Here is an 8,717-nt window from a genome sequence, read left to right as displayed (position 1 = left end):
GCTTTTTGTATGGTAGAGTAAGGTGCCACGGTAAGGTTACATAAAGGATAACAGTAAATGGATATCTTCCATCCTATGCATGCACAAATCCATATAGGAAATAATTAAAATAAGAATAAAGAATTAATTTCACATATCATTCATATCAAATGAAAATGTATTGCAATGGAAAAAAATGTGGCTTTTAATTTAATGTCTTCGAAAAGAGAGAGAGAGGGTTGATAAGTGGATGGTACATGCCTGAGTGAGAGAGGCAGCGCTGTAAATACTTGTCCAGATCTCGGAGATCTTTTGTCGCTTGGCCTTACTGCTGCTTGAGACCGACGAGGCGGTGCAGGTTGTGAGTCGCCAACATGAGCGGCGTGTTCTTTTACAGCCGCGGCCACGTGGAGCACATCAGGGACCTGATGAGATAACCAGAAAAGACAACTCGACACCTGATCCACAAGCTTTCACCTCCTGATACAAATGTAGGTTGTGTGGGTTATAAAACACGTGAGGCACCAGGCGAGCAGGGTTTATTGCATATTACAGACAGAAACAGAGAAAGCTTTTCACACCAAGGACCCCTAAACTTACACAAATTAGATCACAGACTCCCCATTTGATAAGATTTTGTCCCAGAGTCCCTCATCTGAGAGGAGTTTTCTTTTATTACAGAAAGTGTCTGAAACCCATGACCAAAATAAGCATACATGCTGTCATTGTGTTACTTATAGATGGAATTATAGTGAAAATAAATTGTTCTCCTTTTGCTGGAACCCCCAAAAGGAACCTGGACCCCACTTTGCAAACCACCGGATTACAAACTAACCATGACTGTACGGTATCTTGATAAACTACTATGTACATGATAAGTGTATGAAGACATTGGAGCTGACATCGGAGTTACCTGAAGAAACCCGCTATGCATCTTCAGCAGCTCATCCACAGATTTCTTTTCCTTTAGCTTTGTGACGAGCTTCTGCTGCCACGGATCCCGTCTGGGCTTCACCTACAGGACAAAATCCAAACAGTATGGCTCCGATTCACAAGGTCCCAATTCAACTAATTTTCTGATTCAATTCAATATCAATTAAATAAGGGAAATTTCAGTTTAAAATAACAACTTTGCTTGAATATAAAAAGAGATTCTCAGAGAACTTAAGTTGTAAATTGTACAAGCAAGAAACAACCCTCAAATGGTTTTTATAATGTATAAAGTTAATGCTTAAATTAAGAATTATACATCAACGGTGAAAAGTTATATATTAAAAGTTTGAATTCTGGATTGTATTTATCGATATCTGATCAATTAAACTAAGATCAATTTTAATTGGAGAATCTATTATTTAAACCCAGCTCTAGTCAGTACCTTGTGTCCTATCACACCAGACAAAACATCCCTATCTGAAAAGAAATAGCAATATTTTTTTATAACCTGAAACATAAGAAAGAGTGACGGAGAAAGTACTTGAAAATGGTTTGGATTAAAAAGTGATGCAAGAGAAAAAAGGTGTAAAAAGTTCTTCCAAATACTTGTACAGTACATCAGAAAGTACTGACCCCAGTAAAAATGGCAAACCCCAAACACCCAGAAAAACTCTTTTTTTTGTAAATTCTTTGTTACCATTTTGTTCTTGTACTCTCACCTGAATGAATGGGATCCAGTTGGCCTCCTTCCTCAGAGCCAGGCTCGCATTCTTCCTTCCCCACTGGCTCTCTTTTACCTCTGTGCCATCGTACTGAGGGAACCTTTTCATCCGCTCTTGTTGTCTGAAAATTGTTCTGAACTCCCTCCACACCTGCTGAGACAAATTCAGACTGACATACTGCTGATAACCAACTTGACTGATGCCATTTCATAAATATTGCAAGGCCTTTGTTTATATGTTGTATCACTTTTCCATTGGCAGAAATATGCAGATCCCTTACTAATTAAAAGTACTAATACCACAAGTAAAAGTCCTGCATTCAAAATCTTACTTAAGAAAAGTATGTATTAGTTATATTATAAAGTATTATCAGTACAAGCCCAACTTAAACTTACTTAAAGTATCAAAAGTAAAAGTACTCATGTCATTGTCAATATTGCTGCAGCTTTAAAGTGTATGTTGTATGTTACTGCAGTAGATGTTTAAGGTTGTGCTAATTTAAATTCTTTATATACTGTTGGGTAGTTTAATCCACAGAAATGCATCATATTCTATAAGATCATCATGTGTTTGTAGCGTCGCTGTCCTGTTAGAATCAGGTATCTCAGAAAAGAAACAGAGCCTTGTTTTCAGCTTAGTGACGATGCTTTTTCCAGCTGATCCAAGACGGTTCTTAAACAGTTTTAGCTTAAGGCAAGGCAGCTTTATTTGTATAGCACATTTCAGCAACACGGCAATTCAAAGTGCTTTACATACAACATTAAAGAGTAAAAGTAGGAGAATTCCCTCACCCAACAGTTTATCAGAAATATTCACATTCATTTGGAGATACATGATTTTCACTGGACAGGAAGGGGATGAAAAATTGTGGGGGGGAAAATAAGATAAGCTGTCAGACAACTGTAGTGAGGTAAAAAGTACAATATTTGTCTCAGATGTAGTGGCGTAGTCGTATAAAGTTGAAAGAAATGGTAATTCTCGAGTCAAAGTACCTCTAATTTGTACTTAAGTACAGTACTTAAGAAAATGTGCTTGGTTACATTCCACCACTGTCCATTGGAAAACATTACCGTGCTGAACAACTCCATCTCGTCTGCGGTGGTCCGGAGTTTACGAGCATCGTAGGACAGGCGGAAGTGGGCGATCAAAGACTGCAGCTCAGGTAGGAACTCCTCCAGGTCAACAGTGTGCAGGGGGACAGTATCAGCCGGTCCTGAAATACCTGTAGTTGAATGGATTCATTGATAAACTGTTGAAACTGTATGAAAAGCTCCTCTCAAAGTTGTGCACACATAGATTTTCAAATAGTAACCTGTGTGGATGCATTTCAAAATGTTGCTGCTAAAATAGGGACTCGAGAACGGAAATCCATCAAACTATACTAGCCGGAAGGCCATGAATTTTGATCTAGTTCAAAATAATTTCACCACAAGGTCCATTCAGTAGCCGCTCTGATGCTTTTGATCATGTCACATGATATTTAAAAGCAGATGGGGCTTGTCCAGTTGTCAATGAAATGTAGATTCAGAGTCAAATTCCCATCCGTGGAGGTCAGTAAACCCTTCTGACCTTGGTAACCTCGCTGCGCTTTTCCTCTAGCGTCACCATCACCCAAAAAACCTCTACTTGTACAAAATATAAAAATCTAACAGACAGATTTCCATAACATTCACTGGACATGTTCCCAAGACAAACCCTGTCCATTTTGAACGCTGTGTGAGCTTTTCCTCTTGTTAGCCATTTTATTTTTAATGACTCCTCTATCATCACCCACAAGGCAAATTTTACATTTTCAACCCAGACTAAAAGCAACATAAGGAAGGATAGAATACCAAAATATTCAGTTAAATATTGTAATAATGGAGAATCAATAGAGAATTTGTATTTGAATGAAGTCTCTAAAGGTACATTTTTAGGATACTGCTGCTTTGACTCTTACGGTCAACATGTTGAGTCGTATGTGAAGTTTCCTCGGGAACCTTTGCTGGTGGTTCTTTACCCTTTCTTTCACAAGCTGGTATGTAGTGCAGAACCTTTAAATTCAAACAAAGAAATCAACATCGTGAACATTCAAAGCAAATAGAAACAGATGCATTAGAACTGGATTTTACCCTGAGGAAGTTGTGAATGGTCTGAACCGAGTGCAGATGGCAAACCAGCCAGCGCAGGTAAATGTCCACATCATCCTGAGTGAGCAGGGAGGCGGGGTTTCCTCGGCCGGTCAGGATCTTCTCTCTGCATGCTGACAGTCTGCGAGCTCTCTGAACGGCGTCCTCGTACTCACTCGTCAAACGTGACACCTGATCCTGAGGGAGAACAAGTTAGTCTGTGATCCGGTGAAGACGAATCAGCCGGAATAATAATCCATTACATAATACGTATTTCAAACTCTTTACATTCCATCACAAAGCCATCAGCGCTCCTTCGTTTCATTGCGACTGTATTTTTCTCTTCACTTATTCTTTTCAAGACGAGAACGAGATGAGATTCTCCAAAAAATAATTCCTTTTAAATGTTTTGTTTTCACGTGTATTTTGGTATATTGACATATTTTTAGAAGAGCTATGAAAGCGTTGAATATATTGTATGTAGCAGTGATTTCCAGCAGAAGCAGTTAATCTTTTTGTTATGCCAGCAAAATGTCATATTCATAAAAGCAAGAACACAAAAGAAAAACCTCACTTTGCGTTGTTCGTCAACACGTTAGAGTTAGATTGGCTTGCATTGGTAAGATTATTAAGCCCTTCCTTGAATATTCATAGTGCCAAAATTGTTCTTAGCCTCTGTTTTTGTATATCTGTACGTATACTAAATACAGTATGGTCTCTTTGTATATTCTCTATGCAGCGTTAATAAACCAAAAAGAGTTGTGCACTTCATCTATTTTATAGAGCTGAAACAATTAACTGGTAATTCGTTTTGAGAATGTTGAGAATCAAATCTTTTTCTGGCAAAAATGTAAAACAAATTCCTTAAAACCAGATTTTCACATGTGAATGTTTTTGATTTTTGGTCTTATGTGCTAGTAAACTACATATATTATGGGTTTTGGAAACTTGGTCTAACAAAAAAATGTATCTGGAGACGGCACCTTGGGCTTTAGGAAACTGTTCAGACGTATAGACCAAGCAGTTGGAAGAATAATCTGCAGATGAATCAGCAATAAAAAATAATGCTGACTTGCAACCTTACTATTCCAATTTAATTCAATTATTATAGAAACATATTTTTACCTAAATCACCACTATTGAGTGAGATTTGCTCACTGCCATTCATCACATCTTAATGCAGTTTGTCCTCAGCAACCAACATATTATAACCAAATGATGTACAGCTTTGTAGGCATTCTATTATCAAATGGTTTAAAAAATAGTGCATATAGCTGCCATGAATTGGGAACAAATATCTGTGGAATATTCTGGTCTGGACCCCTAATGTTTACAGCATCTAACTCGGCCCCTGAGGATGAGCAACCAGAAGAAAGCCTCCTGTCATAGTGCTGGCAAAATGAGATTCAGGTTGTCACCTTGTAATGAGGATACAGCTTCTCAATGACGCTGGTGTGGCGACAGAATCTCCTCCATCTCAGCATGAGCAGATATTTGATCTGAGCCAAATGATATGATCTGTCAGTGTAGAACTGTGGAGAAATATACAAAATAGGAAAAATGGTTTAAATGACTTGGCTCTTCCCACCCCATTCTACTGCAGATAAACTCTTGTTTTTATGACAGGACTGTCCTCACCTGGTGCAGCAGTGGAGGCAGACTGTCAGGAGTGTACTCTAAACCCAAGCAACTATCCAGCTCTCTCTGCGTGATGTCAGCCTGAGACTGAACTGGCAAAGCTTCAGCCACCTGCAACCAGGAGGACAGTGAAGCCCAGGAAAAGCTAATAAGTTACCATTAAATATAAGAGGCTGCTCTACAAGTTTTAATGACCTAGAAATAGGCTGATTAATTTCCTGTAGGCCTCAAACTATCTTTTATAGTGATAAAAGATACATTTTCAGTCTCACCTGAAGCCCTCTCCTCAGTGCATGTTCCCTCTCCACGCGGAAAAAGGAAATATCTTTTGGAGGTGGAACAGAACTGAAACAAAGCTAGAAATTAATTATAGAAACAAAAAAAATCTCTTGGCCAAACATAATTTAAAGCAAGACTAGCTATTGGTAGTTATTGTTAGCAATTGACTATGTGACATTACTGGATCCGTGCTGCTTTTAGCTACTAGTAATACTGTTTTAGCATTATCCTCATTGTAGCCACAGTGGCCTTTTTCAAAAATGTTATATATTAAAAAATACTTTATTTACCAAAACCTTTACATCAGTGCTGAGGGCTCAAAACAGAAACATTTTTGCTAATTAGCACTAAACAAAAGAAGCACAGCTGAGGTGGATGTTTTAATCCTTTAGGTATTTGGTGATTAAACAAAGTATTACACAAATCAAAATGTTGAACTGATTGGAGCTAGATGAAAAGTTAAGAAACCAACAAAGATGTTACAATTCACCCTCTGGGGAAAATGTGTAGCAAAAAGGTCATGGCGATCCACCAAATAATTTCAGTCAAGGCTACAAATGTCACTATAGAGGGTTAGTGAATCACCAAAGTCAGTCAAATTCATCGTCTGGGGACCATTAATTGAATTCTGAAATTTTATGGCAACCCAATGAAATATAGTGACCCAACAGACCAAGATTGGCATCCCTAGAGAGTCACCACTACATGGCTAAAAATTATGTGTTGTGAGTGAGGATTTGCCAGAAAACACTCAAAACCTATGCCTAAACCATTTGGAAATTATTCAAGTTGTCCACATTTAATTGTAATTATTGTTTGTAAGTCATCCTGGGAAGGGTTGAACCTAAAGGCAACTGGACTTAACGTTTTGTCTCTCATCCGAGAGACTTCTTCAGTTCTAACGGTACGGAAACCCGCTACATGCCGTGCATTTATGGGCATCGGAACAAGATTTTGCCCAGTGACAACGTCCTCATTCACGTCAGTTCCTGTGGGAATTAGAGGTGGGAAACTGGGGCTAGATTTTGCTAACAGAGTTTCCCAGTTGGTGACGCGTTGTTGACAAAAGTTAGAAAATGTTCTTAAATATAGAAAATACACACGTGTATGTAATATATTTTGCAACGTCCACAATGTGCTACTGATTTAGGTTGTAGTGGTCCATTGGTTTCAACACAGTAACTTCAATTAAAGTGGTGTGCTATTGCCAGTAACTAGCAAACCAATTCAAGTCAGGTAGGCCTATGTTTTGAGCTCTTGTACAAACTTTAGTGAGGAAAGTAATGCGTAATTGAACAGCTTTGGGGTGTCCTTTGCTATTATTGCCTCCATGTTGTCACACACCTGATGCTCTAGGCTACGCCCAACAGATGGTGTCAGTAATGCAACAAGTTGTTATGCCAAACGCCAATATAACAGAAAAGAAGAACACGCATCCCAACCACGTGAACGCTGGTAGTCGGAAAAATGTAATCACGGGGGGTTGTCCCTGATATTCCCAGGTGGCATGAACACACCATTACGTTTTTTGGAGTCGTCGTCGGGATGGCATATAACCGTCGGCTCATTGGTGCTCCTGGCTGTTGTAACAACAATCGTTATGGTCTTGGACACACCCTTCTTCTGAGCACCTGTAACAAAGTCCAGTTGCCCTTGTCAACCCTTCCTTAGATAACGGAGAACCTTCACAGATATTTTGTAAATTAAGTTTTCACTGAGAATAAATCAAAATGTAAGTTCCACTTACCTGGTAATTTAGAAAGTGTAAACACAGATGTTAAAGCTCCCGTCCAGACGTGTTTCCAGACATATAAAGAAGAACTTGCATAGAATAATAATTTGTCTGATTGGTTTCCACAAAAACACCTTACGCTCATCAACTGGACTCTCTTGATCATTTCAAATCATAACTTAAAACACGTTTAGATTATCATACCCGACATAGCTTCCTCCATGTCCACATTCATTTTTTGGAATTAAATGAGTCATCTTGATTTTACTTTTGATCAATTTATTGTGCTTTTGTATTTTGTGTCCCTTGGATGTCTAGGAAGCCTTTAAATTAGTTTTTAAAACTTGTACAAACAGGACTTAAACTGATATTTTGAGTTGAGTGCCAAGAAACTTTCTCCCGTCAACAAGAAGCAGCTGTCGCGACTGCAGACACACACACCACAACACACACCACACACACCACACCACACACCACACACACACACACACCACACACACACACACACACACACACACACACACACACACACACACACACGAGGGGAGCTTTAAATTCCACTTACCTGGCAATCTAGACTGTTCAAAGGAAACACTGAACCAATTGCAACTGCTATCTTACACACAAAGTAATCACAACCATCATGCAAGCTTCCACACCTGTAACATCTGGAGGTCACTGCCCCTTGACGAAATCCATTCTCCTCAATTTCTGCCCTGAGTGCCGAGAGTAGACGTGACAGGTCCGCCTCCATCTGCTCCACTTTAACGGAGGAGGAAACTCTGTATACATCACCCATGGCTCAGGATCAACACCTTTAGGAACTGGGGAATGCCAACATTTCAAACCTTAAGTCCAGCCAAATCTCTGACTCCACATGCTGACTTGTTGTGGTGTATCCATGGAGACAAACATCCATGCGGCCGGGCTTTCTCTCCCACTTCCTGTCCATTTGGACTCTCACTGACTGCATTTGATCTGTAGAGGGCTCCGATGTTACACTGCAGTCCTTTTGTTGGACTATGATGTCAATGTTAAGCATTTTTGATACTTCCCAATATTACTGCAATTTGTAATATACAGTACAGTATGTAGATGTAAAATTATGCATCAGTTGTTGAGCAGCACCTACCTGAGCACTCATGCATTCAAAAACCTTGATTTGATCTCAGTGGATCCATTCTTCTTGGATACAGTGTTTGATTGGTACGTGGCTCATGATGTGATTATCCAATAGCAAAACGCCCCCTCGGTGCCTGCAGAATCTGCAGCTGTGCAATTCCTTTTAAAGACAGAAATAAAACATAGGTAGATGAAAAACTCCCA

The sequence above is a fragment of the Etheostoma spectabile genome, chromosome 20, assembly GCF_008692095.1.
Source record: "Etheostoma spectabile isolate EspeVRDwgs_2016 chromosome 20, UIUC_Espe_1.0, whole genome shotgun sequence".
NCBI classification, from domain to species: Eukaryota; Metazoa; Chordata; class Actinopteri; order Perciformes; family Percidae; genus Etheostoma; species Etheostoma spectabile.
Note: the sequence above shows the minus strand (reverse complement) of the source record.